The sequence below is a fragment of the Microtus oregoni genome, unplaced genomic scaffold (assembly GCF_018167655.1).
Source record: "Microtus oregoni isolate MIOR12 unplaced genomic scaffold, Mior012 000009F_ref0000495, whole genome shotgun sequence".
Lineage (NCBI taxonomy): Eukaryota > Metazoa > Chordata > Mammalia > Rodentia > Cricetidae > Microtus > Microtus oregoni.
Genome location: NW_024543068.1, coordinates 8,395,279 through 8,412,950, shown reverse-complemented (window position 1 = coordinate 8,412,950; position 17,672 = coordinate 8,395,279). Strand labels below are relative to the sequence as shown.

Here is a 17,672-nt window from a genome sequence, read left to right as displayed (position 1 = left end):
TTAGTGTTGTCAAATTGTCTTTCCCCAGCTGTTGAATATAACTAGTAATGCTACTCTGTAAAAACCAAAAGAGAAAGGAACCAGGGAGGGAGGGAGGGAGGGAGGGAGGGAGGGAGGGGGAGGGTGGGAAAGAGAGGGAAGGAGAGAGAGACAGAGAGAGAACAGATGGGTCTGACTTTTCTTGGAATAGACACAAAGCCATATTGTGATGTTGGCTACTTGGAGCCAAAATGTTGTGGGGATTTAAGAAGAAGTAAAAGAAAAAGTATTTAAAAATAACTGCCAACAGTCATCCCAACCTGCTGCTTTTTGTGAGGATTCTACTGTTTCCCTGTTAGTGGCAGAGGACAAAGGTATAGGTTTTATTTTGTTCGGTTTCTATCTTCTTTCTCATACATGGGACCAGTTCAAACGAGACTGCTCCTTACTACATCCATTTTCCTCAGTCACTCATTTTTGAGTAAATTTCCCTGCCCGTTAACTCTATTCCATGAAGCCATAAGGAAGAGCAACTGGATGAATCAATAATAGACGGCATCAGTTTCTAAAACTGGCCTGATCGTGGGGAAACACTGTTTCCCAGCAAAAATCATTGCAATCCCTGTAACTAAGCAGGAACTCTGTCACACTGCAGCTGAATTCCAGAAATGGTGAGATGGTTCAGAAGACAAGGGTGCTTGCTGCCAGACCTGATACACTGAGGTTGATGCTCAAGACCCACTTGATGGAAGGAGAGCATTGACACCCAAAAGTTGTCTGATTTTCACAAGAGTGCTGAGGCGTGAATGCCTACCATGTATATGCACACAAAATAAATAAAATGTAAAATATATAACATACAATTAATAAATACATATTAAATATACTTAAATATATAATGCAATAGTATATAATAATATAACTAATATAAACAAATATATAGTAAATATAATGTAATATATATATATACAAATACATATATTTGCTTTTTGTTAAGAAGCACCAGAAGAAACAAATGACTTCTCTTTTAACTTTCTCATATTAATTGCCTAAAATTCAAGCAATGCCTCAGTTAAAGACTTCGACTAATACTAATATGCTGCTCAGTAGCATTCACCCGTGTGACTTGTTTTTCTTTGTCATCAACCTTGCACAAAGGGCATAGTGACAGTTCATTATGTTTCCCTATTGTCCCAAAATAGTCTAAGTCAGTCATCATGATTTGGACTTTCATGTTAAACTGGTTTGAAATATCTCTAAGTGTCATATAAATGTCAGGCCTTTCATAGGATTCTCATCTGCTAAGCAGGTGGCAATATACACATTTTGGAATGCCAGTTAAAATCACTTGCCTGGAATCATATACCGTACCAGAGTGGGACATAAAATCCAGGTGTGTGTCTTTCCTTTGTACTCTTCTAATATATAGATTCCAAGTAATAATACTGGAAAGGATGGTTCCTACCCTCAGAGTGGGAGGAATGTCGTTTGTCACTTATAGGCATGAATCATGTCTTCCCTTGTGCTCACTCCACTGCTTCCAATCTGTCATGTCAAGCAGCATTGCTTTTATTATTGAAATGAAGAGGACCTGTGGACGATTGATCTCAATGCCAGTTGGCACCATAAGAGCTCCTGGTCTACTGTGTCATATAGAATGATACTACCTGCTGTATGGTCAGCAATGCATCAACAAAAGTGCCAGCATCTCTTTGTACTGCCAAATGACTGTCTCTGCTGGCTGTACACATATATCCCTATTTGTTCTTGCCCAGTAGCCAATGATAAAGATATTTTGAAATCCTATGAATTCCCATGTAAATTTAGCATAATTTTGGAGTTTTGTTTCTAGTCCCTCCAGCTTCGAAATCTCAGGTGGTTTACGTCAATTGATTATTAACGACGCTTGGCCTTCATGCACTTCTAAGAATGTACAAATCTAAAAGGATGAGCTAAAACACATTTGCTAATGGGCTTAACTTTTTCATTTTAATAAAATTTAATTTCTCTCTCTCTCTCTCTCTGTGTGTGTGTGTGTGTGTGTGTGTGTGTGTGTGTGTGTAGTGTGGTGTGAGTGTTTTCTTTTAGGTACTTACATGTCTAGTCATGAGTGTGGAAATCAAAGGACAACTTCCAGGGTTCAGATCTCTTCTTCCACTGTGGGTCCTGGGAGTTGAATTTAGGTTTTCAGGCTTTTGTGGCAAGTGCTTTTTACCCGCCAATCTACATTCAGGTTTTTTTCTAATAATTGTTTTGACTGGCAGTCGGAATCTGTTTTCAGTTCACCCTATGTTCTTCTGTGGTAATTCTTCAATCAGAATGGAAACAACTATGAGGAGCAAATGATGCCCATCACAGCCCATGTAAGGCCTTAGACACAATATAAGGAAAGCATTGAGCCTGCTTTAATAAACGTTTTGCTGTAAATTTCTGGAGTGCCAAAGGACTTCAGCAGAGTGCCTAAGAATCCCACTGGAAAACTCTTCCATTTAAAAATTTTGTTTTATTTATTTCTGTGTGTAGCTGTGTGTGAATGTATTCATGCATGTGTGTGTGCATATGCATATGTGTGTGTGTGGCATGTGTGTATGAGTGTGTGTGTGTGTGTGTGTGTGTGTGTGTGTGGCTAGTGGTGCAGGCATACTTGTACTTGTGCATGCCAGAGATCACCTTCAGGCATTGATCCTCGGGTGTCGTTCCCTTTATCTTTAGAGACAGGGTCTCTCATTGGGAGTTGGGTTTCACCGATGAGACATGGCTGCCTGGATCACTCACCTCAGGTATTTTCTTATCTCAGATCCCTCAAATATTACAAGTCTTCTCAACTATGCTCAGTTTTTTACATGGGTGCTGGGTCTCAAACTCAGGTTCTCATGCATGTATAGCAAGCACTTTATGAAATAAGTTATGGCCCCTGTACCTTTTTTTCTTTCCTCCTTTTTTTTTTGTGTGTGTGTGAACAATTGTGTAAGTACTTTGCAAGCAGAAAATAGAGTACCTTCACTCTAAATTCTTACCAGGTCTTCATAAGAATTTATACTCATTATCGCTTTGTGAAGAGAACACAGAAACAAATGAAATTTAGTAAACGTGAAAATCGCTCAAGGGCCATGTAGCAAAACAAATATTTGAGTCATGCCCAATGTGGTAGCTTCTCACCTTGTACTTGCATTCTGATGCCCAACCAATCATTGCAATAAAATCACTCCTCTTTATTGGTACAGGAAGCAATATCTTTTGTGTCTGTGAGATATCAATATTCAAAACACTGTGTAAGTAATAAAAGCCTTTAAATTTCCAACAAAATCCCACTTTAAGGATGTGATCATAAAATTGACAGGGACTAACCTTAATATATGTCTGTTTAACCCTGGGAGTTTTCTTTCCCTGACCATGCATTTTGTCAAAACTCTGTCTCATTAAATAAATCCTCCTCCTATCAGAAAGGAGAGTCCCACAAGTGATATGAAAACGAACAAGCTCAATTAATGACACTTTTCTCTGCAGAAGGAGAGAAGGAAACAAGCTAACCCTTTTATCCTGCTTCACTTCTAACCACGGGGCACACTGGCCAGTTACAGGCCCGGGTAATTGAATTCAGTTCTACAAGCTGACGCATTTCTACTGTAAGTGGATCTTTCTCCTCTATCATGGAGAGAAAATGGCCTCAAATGATCTGGCTGAGACACAGCAGCCATCCCTCTCACAAATAACTGGGCCTTATTGACTTCTCAGGGTTGGGAGCCCAAATTGTTGCCCAGATAAGTCTACGAAACAGTCAAGGGACATTCAGTGGCATAGCAGGCCTCTATCCTCACGAAATAACGGATTGCCAGGTCCCATTTGAAAGGAAGGAAGAAAAGCATGGCCATGTGAGTGAGGCAGCCATGCTTGATGTAGGGATGCTGAGAGGTCAGAGTTTTCAACAGTCTGCAAAGCTATGTCTTCTTTTATTCACAATGTAACACTTGTCAAATTTTTTTGCCTAATTGTTTGCGGTGTGTCAACTTCGTGAGTACTGTGATGTCGCTGAACGTTAGTAAATGGAGGGCTTTGATGGAAGGACAAATTCCTTTGGTCTTAGATATCACCCATCAAGTCAGTAGTGGGAAAGGCTTGCCATGATGAGTGACATCATCTTGATTTTGACTTACTATATACTATTTATTATATATCCTTTCATCTAATTCCAAAGAAATACTTCTAAAAGCATTGAGAATCTACATATGCAAAGAACAAAGTAATAACGTGTTAATTATTAGAGTAATTGGGAACTTCATTCTAAACCAAGTTCATCTTCTGCCATGCTTTTTCTGGACTTGAGGCTGCTGAGTAGTTCATGTTATAGAATGCTTATTGCTCACAAAGAGAGATTGCAACTTAGAAAAGGTATTTCTGAAGTATTCTCAGAGGCCCAGAGGCCTCTGCAAATGGTGAATGTGCATATCTGTATTGCACATCAATGACAATTCAAAATTCAAAAACCTTATAATGTAAGTATATCTTGAAGATCACCTAGGCAGCAGCAAGTATTGGCACCAGGATGTTAACACCTATGTTCAATTGTTTTCATAACCATGGCAGGACCAAAGGGCTGCTCCTTTTGTTGTTAAGGGTAATGATAAAGTAACAAAAGGGGAATTCCATAAGAACTGCAGTAGTGACGAGCGAAGGTAGACATTTCAAATTATAGAGAAAATAGAAGATGAGTAGAAGAAAACAGAATCCTAGGAAACCTTCCTCAGTATAAGCATGACATGCTCCGTAGGTCTTAGGCCAGGGAGGTCATAAGTATTAACATTTGCTATGGGGCTGGTAATTTGATTTAAATTAAGCAGCATTGGCTGTCACGTTGAATTGATATTGCTAATTGAAATTTTATAGCTTCTAGATTTACTTGTATCTAATTTGTAAATCAGGGTTGGATGCATAAGGGCTTTAAGTCTGAATAAACTGCAGTTACTTTTGTGTTTGCATAGGCCACATCTATGTAAAGTGGGTATAAAAATAATTTCAATGGTTGTCAGGGTCCCTAAGGACAACCTGTTTTCTGTTTGCTTGTTTTGTTTGTTTGTTTTACAAAGGGTCCCATGCTTTACTGAAATCTGAGAAAGCCAGTCACTGGTAGAGAGTATTCTCAGTCCATTGTCTTGGAATTTGGTGTCAACAGAAGTGGAGAGTGTCCTGTTTCTGGGCTCAGTTCTTTCCAGATGCAGTCATTTGATGATTTCAAGAGAATGAAGGGAATTGTCAACAACTAGAGAGAAATTGCTTTGTTATCGCCTGTCAGACTGACCCTTGCAGAACTGGAAGTTGAATCATCCCTCCAGGCACTGGGCAGACTTTTGAGGAGAAAGAGCTCTGCCTGTGTTCTGAGGATTATGCTGAACACCCAGACTGTACTTGGAGAAGTTCAGGGGAAGGAGAGGGAGGGTAAGCCAGCAATCACGCAGTGTGCTTCCTTCATGATTACCATCTTATGAAAATATCAGCATGCTTTATACATTAAACACAAATTGCAATCTTTAATCTTTTTTTTACAAAAAATAATTCAATTTAGAACAAGATTAAAAGAAATGCAGACATGAACGCCCATGCTCACAGTGTAATCATACCCTTCAAACCTGGCATGTATTTATTCCCCACCTTTCAACTGTTAGTTTGTTCTGAATATCTTAGGAGAGGTTCAGGGGAGAAAACTTTCTCTTCTAGTAGGCATCAGCTCATTAAAAAAAAATCTTTAGCATACACTAGCACTTGTCTGAACAAATGTATTCATTTGCACCTGATTAGGTGCCCATGATCAGGTCTGTGAGAAACTTCACCTTTATTTCGTATGAGGATTGGGCAGAAACCTTTTGCTTACTGTGTTTCTCCCTTTTGGCGAAGCATAATGGGAAAATTGGGGGATTATGGAAGCTTGGTTTCTTTTTATTTCCTTTGTGCAGCTTGCTTCCCCCTCTCGTCTTTTTCCCCCTCCCAACCCATTCCCACTTCTTAGCTAATACCCAATTCTCTTCCTTTTCAAACTATAGAGTTTCCTACAGAAAACAACTAACCTTTCTTGTTTTAGGAGGTCCTGGGGCTTAATTGCATTACAGAGTCAGACAACCGTAAATACCCAACTATACATCAGCGGCATCAAATCATTTTCAGTAGGAAATAATGCCCCTTATGTGGTGAGTGTTCAGCAAACACTTGACATTTTAATTTAGCCATATTCCCTCTAATATAAAAGAGAAAAAGGGTTGATGTAAAGACAGCCCTCTGTGCCCTGTATAAGTAACTTATCTAGAGCTATTTATGAATTCTCTAGCAATGCTCTATGTATTTGATGTCAGTACATTGCTACAGTATTCCTAATTGAAAATTGTACACAATAGTAAGGATCCAGTAACTTTGTGATGGGGTAATCCACATTAACATTAGTAATATTTTTGTATGCCTGTTAAAGAAATGAAGCATTGGAACTGGAGAGATGGCTCAGTGGGGAAATGAGTTTGCTGTTAAGACTTATGACCTGAGTTTTCTCCTGGAACCCACTTGCTAGAAGTTGAACACCAATTCAAGCAAGTTGTTCACTGGCCATTGCAAGCCCACCATGGCACACACGTTCACATATGAACATGCATATGCACACACATGCATGCACACACTCAATAAATAAATATAAGATAATTGAAAGTCAAAATTTATACAGCACTATTATTTCCAGACAATTCAATCCCATGACAGTCAAATGTTGCTTAGGTAGTTCTGATTTGGGGTGTCCAATGAACTGGGTACACTTTCCTCAGCACAATACTCCCCTGAACCCAGCAGACTGATGTCCCTGTGTAGCTATACTTTGTAAGCCGCAAGCAAGTATTACAGTAAGTTGCTCTCTGCTGATTCTGTTGAATGTATTAATTTGACAGTGACTGTTTTTTTTTTTTTTTGAGGTGAGGGCTCTGGTGTGATATAACTTTGTTAAAAAATAGTTCAGGATATCCTTGATTACATCAACAAGAATTTTCATATTAGCGATTTTGAAATCAACACATGACATAAACGAAAAGTAGCCTTTTGCTTTCATACAAAATCCTTCCCAGGCAGATCAGAACTGATCTCTTGGGCATAAGATAAGATTGGACTTCCATATGTTAATGGAAACAAAATGAGGAAGGGGCTCCTAATTACTTTAGTTTATTAGGAATCCCAGGATGCCTTTTAGAGTGGCAGAGGTGATGTTAGCCCTTATGTCCTGGACATGATCCAATGTAGGTAATTGCTAATTACAATCTGTCTACCTGATTCCCTTGGCTCTTGCCTCAGAATGTTATTTTTTTTCACTTAGGAATTTTTAACTATTTTTTAGTCATGTGTGGCTATTAGCACATCTGTTTTTTTTTTTAATGCTTGACAGGTTTTGTTCCCATTAAGCTTTCTTTTATGATAGTTATTACTATCCTGTGGGTATCATTCTAATTATTTCTATAGACAAACAACAAGATAAAACAAAAGAAAAAACACGCCTCACTTAAGTCCTGTAATTATCACTACTTTACTTACTTAGGCTAGAATAGGCTTTGTCAAGCTCATATAAAGGCTTTCTGGTTCTGTTTTTGCTAACTTACATACTATTGATTCATAGATTTCATAGTCTAAGTTTATGACAACTCCAAGATGAATCCCAGACAGAGGAAGATCTTCCCTTTCTTCAGATATAGGGGCAAAATCTAAGCATTTAGGACAGGGGTAAATGGACATTTGTGTACAATGAGACATATAGATGATGATATACCCTGCTGCAGAATTCTCTCGGTATAAGAAGTGTTCTAGTTTAAAGGCTAGCCCACTCTTTCATTTGTTGTTGTTGTTAAATTATAATTGAGTATATCTGAAAAACCACAAAAATAAAGTGATGTCTCAGAAGACCTCATGCAGCACAAATATAGGGCAAAATAATACCTTGGTATTGCAAACCCAAGAGAAAAATCAAAAATGTCATTAAATCTATTTACGTCTCAGCCATTGATTCAGGATGTGTTACTTTCAGTTTAGGTATATTTTACTTGTTATATAGCTTTGGTATTCCTAGAAATTCTTTAGTGAACTTCATTTGTTCCTTAGCAAGATCAGATGAATCAGAACATCTTTTTCACTAGCCAGAATGAACTAAGCCTTCTCAGTGAACTAAGTAGCTTAGGACTTTTGAGAAATATGCTCATCTACAATGCTTAATTATATATTCTAAATATTCCATACACATAGATTTTGAAGCCAATTTTCCTTATTCTCTAGGTAATCATCAACTTCCTTGCTCAATCAACCCTTCAGGACAAACCAGTCTAAGAGACACAAATATCACTTTCTATTATTTTCTGGGGCATGGTATTTTACCCAGAACTGAAAGGCTCATCTTGTGGTTTTTATTAATGACCCACATATTGTTTCCTGTGAGGGAGGATGGCAGAGGATGACTCAAATGCCCACTCAGTGACTCAGGCTGTGAGCAAAGTAACCCAGCTTAACAGTAGAGCTGTATGTAGTCTTCTGTTTTTCCTTATATTTCAGCCCATCAGAGAGAGAAATTGCTTTCATAGTGACTAGGAACATCATTTCTGCTTAAGGTGGAACTAAGAAGTCAAAGCAACAAAAGAACAATGACTAGTAATTGTTCCCATAGTGGCCATGTAGCCAGATGGGTGGAAGAAGGTGTTTTTGGAATATTGTGACCTTGAGATATGAGGCAAGATTTGTACATCAGAATGACAAGAAGGAAGGAAGGAAGGAAGGAAGGAAGGAAGGGAAAAAGGCAGGAAGAAAGAAAGAAAGAAAGAAAGAAAGAAAAGTTTACAGAGATGACTCAGTCACCAAGAGCAGTTGCTTCTCTTCTGTGCGTACTACACTCATAACTGAACATACACAGAGACACACACAATTGCAGATATGTAAATGTAAAATAAATATTTAAAAGAAAGATAAAACAACCCTAAGAAAAATAAACATTTTAAGGAACATCCCAGGATCTAAGTCTGATTACTCTGTGGCTATCTGATTGCTTTCTGTGACTTTTTGATTTGTGCAGACATAGTCTCTCCTCTTTCCAAACTAGTGCCACCATGCTAGGGATACATTTGTGCCCTTCATAAGAATAAAGTGAAGTGACTTTTTAATATATGAGGAGAAAAATTAGACAGTTTATTTCTTGCCTTATTCACTTGAATGGCAGATAAAATTATTGGAGGAAGACTTTCCTTCATGTAAATAAAAGGACGATTAGGCTCTGTAGTGTCTGAGTTCCTATGTTCATTCTAAGCAGATGGATGACTCTGATTTTTACATTAAAACTTACTGCGCAAGTGAGTGGTTGTTGACGCAGAAACTAATAACTAGAAAAAGTACCAAGAAGGGTGATGGTAGTGGGCTTGGTTTAAATGGGATGGATATCAGCATAACTCATTCCACATCCCAGGGAGCATCGTGGAAGGAAGGAGGCAAAAATGAATAACCCAAAGATGGGGAGATTGGATGCAAAAAGTTGTCTTCTGGGCATGGCATGGCCTTACACTCATGAACTCAGTCTAGCTGTGGTTATCTTCACAAGATTTTCACAAAATTGGTCCTGTCAACATTTTATTATGAAAGAAGAAAGGAAGGACTAGCAAGACTCTACCCTTCTTTGAGAGCATCTGGTTGGGAAAGAGGGTGTCATTATTTTTTTTCCAGTGGTGTAGTCACTAATAAATTGATCTTCCTCCAGTAAATAACCACTACCATCCACTTGGACAATAAATAATAATTAAACTCACTGGAACACATGCCACAAGAAGACATGAAAAAAAGCTGGGAGCCTGTTGAGAAGAAGGATTTCTGTAGGAAAGGGAGGAGGGTGAGAGAAGGAGGAGGAGGAAAAAGGGAGGAGGATGGGAGAGGTAGGAGGATGAGAGATGGAGTAGGAGGTGAAAATGACTAAAATTCATTATATAGATGCAGAAACTGTCCCATAATAAAACATTAATATTATCACGATGTAAGTCTTTGTGAGAGAAGGAAACGATTCAAACTGAGGATTGCACAAATTCCCTCTCTCACTATACCTTCTGTTTCTAAACATAAGAGGATAAAGAAAGAAGAAATTGCCAGAGGCAATTCACTTAAATGAGGCACACACGTGTTTTTGTGTGTGTGTGTATGTGTGTGTGTGTGTCTGTGTGTGTGTCACATACACACACTCACACATATGAAGATGGAGGAAGGAAGAAAACTGTGAGGACATATTTTAATGTGTAAAATCTCCCTTTTCTGAGTGTTACCAGATAACCACCTCCTTATTGCACCCACATTTGGCTGGCTTTTAGGTATCTAGCACTAATCTTTATTTGCTGACTTCAAAAATCTGCACCAAAGCTTTTTAAGTTCTTGACCCTTAATTAAAGCTTCTCTATACTTCATCTCCCTACTTCCTACACCTACCAAGTTGCTACTGAGAGGCCTCGGAGTTTTCCACCTGGGATCTTGATTGGTTTTCCGGTGTGCATTTGCTTCTAATATGTCTGCTGCCTGTCCATGCTTTGGGATGTGTAATTGTCACTTACGTGATTCCTGTTGTGATGCTGCTTTCCTCTGCCTCCCAAACTTAAAGGACTTGCATGAACCAAATCAAACTGACATGCTCTGAACCAAGCACAGATCCTTCAGAGGTCTCGTTTTGTGCATAGTCCTAGCTGAGAAGAAAGCAGAACTTCTCATTCTGTTCCTTACTTCCATTCCCATATGACCGTTCCCATATGCCAACACTGTTCAATTCTCTTCAAGTCCTCTTTCTCTTCAGGCACTTTCCCTTCGTCACTTCTGTTTCTATATGCTAACACTGCTCAATTTCCCTCAAGCCCTCTTTTTTTTTTCAGTCAGAATTTATCTATGAAGAGCACAACCGCAGCCCTAAGTAGGCCTTCAGTTCTTACATCAGTCCTCTTGAGTTGTTCTAACAATACACCATACCCTAGTACTTAAGCAACAGGAATGCCTTTACAGTTCTGAAGGCTGTAGATGTCTTGGTTTCTGGTAAGGGCTCCTGTCCGGCTTGAAGTCAGCTTGCTTTGTGATCCTATGGCTTTTCCTGTGTGCATTCAAGAGTATAGAAAGTAAGCAAGCTCTCTTTTCTCATAAAGAGACTGATTACACTGCAGAAGATCTCTGTTCCATGTCCTCATTTGACTGCCATTACATTCTTAGAGGTACCATCTTCCAATGCAACCACACAATTTGGGAGCCTTTGGGAGTACATGTCTTCAGCCATTGATAATCTTCATTTAAAATTGCCAGAAGTCATTGGTACCATTCTAATCTACCTTCTTCATGGTAGCATGGAAATTTGCCCTCCAACAAATGACTAGAATCTGTATTAAAAGTTTTAGGCAAAGAGTAGCCTGACTTGACTGTGAGGAGGAATGGCACACTGGCTTAAGAAAGTCTTATACAGACTATATTTCACAACCTAAGTAAATGAATGGGGTCTTATTTCTACTTATTTTAGCTTAAAAATGTAATGATATTCCACATATCACCCTATTTGGGGATGGAGCCATTTAAAATACCTCTTTCAGGCTTAAAGGACAGGAGGAAAGAACAGTCCTGTAGGGTGAAGAACATGACTTAGTTGACCTAAAGCTATAATAGGAGGTGGCATCTGCCTGATAACAAAATGGAATGCGTTGTCTATGTACTGGCTGCCTGGGAGCCTCCTAATCCTTGGCTAGCTAACTTCTGCAAGGCTTGCCTGGGACTTTAACATTTTCCCAGCTTTTGATCTATCAGTCCATAGGATCATTCCCCTAGTAGGCCAAAGAAGTTGAAGAAGAAGTTGGTATTAGTCGTTGTTTTATTAGTCCTGGATTTAATTTACTTTATGCATGTAAGTATGCGGGTACCTGAATACTGTCAGAATGATATGAGCAAGCTAAAATTAAGAATTATTTTATTACTGTGTTCCTCTAACTTGATGCTTCTTCTCCCTAGTAAGGAAGTCACTCAGCTCTGATTGATCCCCTCAAGAGCTTTTGCTTTGCTTTGTTTTAATTCATTACTTTGACATTTTTATAATCCATGTGTTTTTAACTCAAAATCATAGGAACAGAAGATATAAAAACACAAAAGAGATATATCCTGTCATTTAATGTTACTGGATACCTCTATTTGCTATCCCTGGTGCTAGAGAAGATACACTCTATACAGAAATACAGCACTATTTGGGAATCACAGAATCAAGTCCTTTCAGGGATACATGAAAGTCAGTTTTCCGCTACTGTAACAAAATGCCTGAGATCATCCACTTAAAGGAGGAAAGACTTAACTTGACTCCAGTCTAGAGGTTTCATTCTATTGTCAGTTGGTTCCTGGCCAAGGTCATAACCATGGAGGGAAAGAGGTGGTAGAGGATGGTGCTTGCTTCACTATGGCTAGTAAGGACACAGAAATATAAGGAGTGGCCAGGATCTCAATATTCCCTGCTGACTTAGCTTCCTTCTAGCAAGCCTCACCTCTAAGAGGATGCCTTACCTCCCATTCGTGTGACACGGTAACATGTTAAAAGGATCATGCTTTTAACACACAGGCCCTTTGAGGATATTCCAGATTCAAACTACAGTAGGCTGCAGTGGGTGATGTTTCAGCTTCAAAAACTGTTATCAGGTGAAAAGTTTTCAAAGGCAGCAATCACAGAGTTGTCTATAGAAATCTCAACTCCTAAGTTGAGAGTGTTAGAAATGAATTCAGTCTTTCAAGCACTGTTCACGGGACAGCATGGAGAAAGCCACATCTAGTTTTAGGTGTTTCCATTTTTACACTGTGAACCTTCATTACTTGCCTCAAGGGCTAGCAAAAGTATTGCCAACCACTCTGTGCATGTGCAAGTGTATATTTGTTTTATTTTATATGTGTTAAAGAACGCCCATGCTACTGCCCTCAGCCACCTCTGGGGTTGCCTGAACGTTCATAAGGCTTTGATGATAATGAAGTTTTCTTGAAAGACTTCCATATCTATGATGTAGTTGCTTATCCAATTTTGTAATCTTTTATCAATTCCCTCCATAGCTTGAAGGCCAGGCTTGCGAGGGTGATATAGAATATTAAGTGCTTTCAAAGCAAGTCCAATCTCTCCTAGACTCTTCAGTGATAACAAGATTTATTATTAATAACATCAGTAGACAACAATAATAATGTATCACAGTTGTGTAAGTTTACCCCGAAGGCTATTACCAACCCAGGAAGCTATTGAGCCATCATCTTACCCAAACTGTGGCATTTACTTGAAAAATTCCTTATAATTTCCATCCAAATTGGATTTTATCTTGGCTACCATTTTCTTAATCATGATAACTTGCATAAAGAACACAGATCTTGGCTTCATGCTTCTATTAACTAAAGAGCTTTCCAAAAATATTTAGTCTTTGAGAACTTCTGTTTTTCTCATTCATATTGCTAGCTCTATTTTCTAGTCATGGCTACTAGATTTTGTTATTTCTGTTTTCATTAATGGAGTATTGACTGTCGAGCTGTTGGACGGAGGTCTCAGTTCTTTTATCCATGGTCCTCATAGACTTTGAGATATCCTCAGACATGCTCGCTGACTTTTCCTAGGATAAGCGGATTAGACATGAAGGAGGGAGAAGGATGAAGAAGAGGAAGAGTCATCGCTCTTTGTGGCTCCCAGTAAATAGGAATGACGATGCATGCTAAAGAATCTGCTACCGTATTTTGAAACCCCCATGGTGTTGTCATCTTGATTTGCAGATGAGATTATCAAGACACAGAGTGTTAAGTGATAAGCTTCCAAAGCAGTTAATGAATTGCACAATTGATTCAATGGTTTTTCTCCCCAGTCCTACTGTCTATGTGCTATTGTTACCTGAAGATAATGGTGCTGCTGCTGAGTTCTGTTTATCATGCTGTGTGCAAAGGTGAATATCCGAACCTTACCGTTTTCTTGAATTATTGTGTGGAAGTAGTGTTTGCGGAGTCGTTTGGATGTGGTCTATCTGGTAGGGGAGGTCAACCCCTCTCTGGAATTAGTAAAGGCAGAAAACATCATCAATCACAGTCATCACGAGCAATTAAGTACCTAATTGTGCTTGGCACTGAGTTTGCTATGGCAACGGCAGGCTTTGTAGGCCTGCTGCCTCCCCTCTTGGGGCTTGGAATCTAGGAATGCAGTAGAAGACTGGAGAATGGCAAAGAGCCTGAGCACGGGTGGCACTGGGGATTCTCCTGCCATGGGTCGCAGTGGAAGCAGAAGGGAGCAAAGTCAGTTGAAATGAAACAAGACGCTGAGACAGGATCAGGACAAAGGGAGGGGGTGGGTCACCCGAAGGATAAAAGGTGATGTTTCTAGATTTAAATGACCTGGATTTTGTTTGTAAAAAAGAAATCTAAAAATAGCTGAAGCAAGGTCCGATTTTATATATAACAAGGAAAGAAATGAAGCGCTTGCTTTATCTGGGTACCAATTTTGCTGAGTTCTGGCCTTCCCTTTTTCTGTCTATAGCAGAATGTCTCCTTGTGCTAGTCTCTCATTCCACGTCAAGAATGGCTTTCAATTCCCAATTTCCGTCTGTACGCTCCTCAGTGCAATGACTGCCTAAGTGTTTGCATGTTTATATCGAAGGCTTATATCTCTTATTTTCCTTCAGGAAGTGGGAAGCCTGTTCCCGCTTTTCATACTCATTTCTAAGTACTTTCAGTCAATCATGCATTTATAATCCAACTGGGACCATGCGATTCAGACAGGATAGTCCGTCTGCTGCAGGAGTCTGCTATAAAATTGATCCGTTGGCCATGTTATGTGATTTTTTTTTTAAACTTCCTTGGCTTTCATTCTGGGAAGAAGAAAGACAGAAAAGACCAGAAACCAACAACATCAGGTGCTGCCAACATAGTATTCTTATCTGTCCTGATTTCAAGGGGAGAGCAAAAGAATATGTAATTGCTTCTCTGCAAGGCGATTGGGCTGTTTCCTGTCTCTCTGTCATTATCCACTTATTTGATCTAGGTAAGGAGAGAAGCAGAAATAAATTAAAAATGCATTTCCCCAAAGGCTCCAAGGACATTATTCACACAGGTTCTCTTCCACCAGTGTCTGCAAGTGGTGTCTAAATATATATTTAGGGGAAATGGGCTAAGGTCAAAAGCTCTCCTGGGTAGTCTTCCTTCCTTTATTTACTTTCTTATGTCCACATGGAAAGACAGCTATCAGAACAGTAGAGGAATCAACAGGCAGGATGCCATAGCCTCTCAATGTGACTGTTGGAGGAGGCTCATCTATTTAGGTCACACATGTCATAATACAGGTTTCTCTAAAAAAGGAAAATCTTGCGGTTGAGGAGATGGCTCAGTGACTGTTTCAAATTCCTAGCAACGTTATAGATGCTGGGCATGGTTGATGATGCCCATAACTCCAGCTTTGGGAGACAGAGATGCAAAGATTCTGGGAGTACTAGCTTGCCATCTTAGCCGGAACAGCAAGCTTCTTGTTGAGTGAGAGACCTTTTCTCAAGGGGCAAGGTGAAGAGCCATAGGGAAAAATACCAGACGTCCTTCTTTCGTATAGGTACACTTACTGTCAAACTAATGTGAATGCAAACTCTCTCTCTCTCTCTCTCTCTCTCTCTCTCTCCCTCCCTCCCTCCCTCCCTCCCTTCCTCCCCTCTCTCTCCTTCTCTTTCCCCCCTCCCTCTCTGTCTCTCTGTCTCTCTCTCTCCTTCTCTCTCTCTCCCTCTCTGACTCTCTTTTTCTCCTTCTCTCTTTCTCCCTCTCTCCCTCCCTCTCTGTCTCTCTCTCTCTCTCTCTCTCTCTCTCTCTCTCTCTCTCTCCCTCCCCCCCCTCTCTCTCACACACACACACTTTCGCCCCCAGGAGGTAATTACCTTGGGTAGATGGCAACCGTCTGGCCCACTGTGATGTCCTGTTCAGGCTTTGTTTTGCTGGCCTCTCTGGATCTGATTCTAACTCATCACAGATTTCTCCTGACCCCATGCTATAGCTTTTCTCTACTGTTTCCCCAGGCTCAAAGAATGCAGACAAAGTTCCACTGTGTCTCTTACATGATCATGAAGTTTTTCAGAAATATGATAGAATTTTGAAATGTTAAAAAAATCTTCAGTAGCAGCATCAGACTTTCCTTCTATCTGACAGTATGGATGGTTCTCCCAAAGCTAACATCAGTTTACCCAGAACAAGAAAAGCCATTGGGTTTTGTTGTGCCCTCCATGGCACAACAAATAATCATATCTTGCTTACAGGCATCTATTGGTAGTCTCTAGTACAATTGGTAAAATATATTTAAATTTTTAATAAATTCACATATGTGGTATGTATGCTACCTGACTTTCAGTCCCTAATTCTCCATCTCAGTCTATCAGATGAACTGGTGTAATATCATAGTTTAAGCATTCAGCTCATATTTATTCAGTTATGGTCCTAAAGCCCAGGAGGAACAATGGTGTCAAGGAAGAACAGAAGTAAAACAAGGTAAGGAAGATGAACTCTAGTACTTTTCAGTAATGCTTTAGGAAATGTAGGAAGCAAAGATGTAGCATATGTCAGGTTTGCTAATATCTGAGGTTTCAGCTATACACTGGGGGTCCTGGAAAGTAGACCCATGGATAAAGGGGACTAGCATAATTTTATTTTGTATATTTGTGGATGTGTATATGCATTTTATTCTAATTCGTTAACTCATCTCTGTGAATGCAGAGATCCCATGTTATTTTTCTCTGTGTCTTCAGATGCAAAGTCAGGTACACAGTAATGTTTGTACATGCACACCATGACAGAGAGTAAGTGAATAGGAATGCTTTTGGTAGCAGATAATTCATGTTGCGTGTGTGCGTGCGTGCGTGCGTGCGTGCGTGCGTGTGTGTGTGTGTGTGTGTGTGTGTGTATGCGTGTGTACGACGTGCATTTACCTGGGTGTCGGTTTGCCATAAAATGTGTTTTATCTTTAGTTTTTTTCCCCAAATATATTACCAAATGAGAAAAAGAGGAAATCTGTTTCCATCCCATTTTGAGGCAAGGAAGAATGACAGGTAGCTTGGGACAACCTAGTTATAATGAGTGTGTCTATGGGAAATAAGCCCACAAGTCAACTTAGGTCAATTGTCTGTGTGCAGTTGCACGCCTAGGGGATGTCACTTAGTTAGCCACTTAAGAATTTGTTCCTCCAATTCATTCCTTCCTAGGACAAAGTAACTTTCAGTAACCATCGTTTAATAATTCAGAAATTCACTATATTTCTATTTTTAACGAAGTTTTAGAAATTTCCAAAGTTGAATACATTTTAATTTTAATGTTCTCACCTTTGAGAGAAGCATATTTTAAATGACCTAAAATTTAAACTTACCAAATAAAAGCATTGTAAAATTCTTTTGCCCAGTTTCACTGAGTTAATGAAATAGAAAATGGTTGAGTATTCGCAGCAGCCTCAGAGACTGACCATGTGTGTTAGCATTCTGTCACTATAACAAACACCTGAAATCACCTAGAAAGAGAAATATTTGATTTGGCAATCACAGTTTTTGAAGTTGTAGCACATTGCCTGTCTTAGTTCCTGCTCTATGGCTGTGAAGCGGCACCATGTTCAATGCAGCTTATAGAATAAAGCATTTAATTGGGGTCTGGTTTACAGTTTCAGAGGGTTAGTTTATTATCATCAC

The 17,672-nt window shown here is 39.4% G+C and overlaps 1 protein-coding gene across 34 annotated transcripts in view; it reads left to right on the top strand.

The window, feature by feature from the left end:
* Nrxn3 (neurexin 3) overlaps positions 1 to 17,672 on the top strand; it is a 1,564,636-nt gene that overhangs the window by 1,289,007 nt on the left and 257,957 nt on the right. The gene's annotated exons all lie outside the window — the stretch shown is intronic.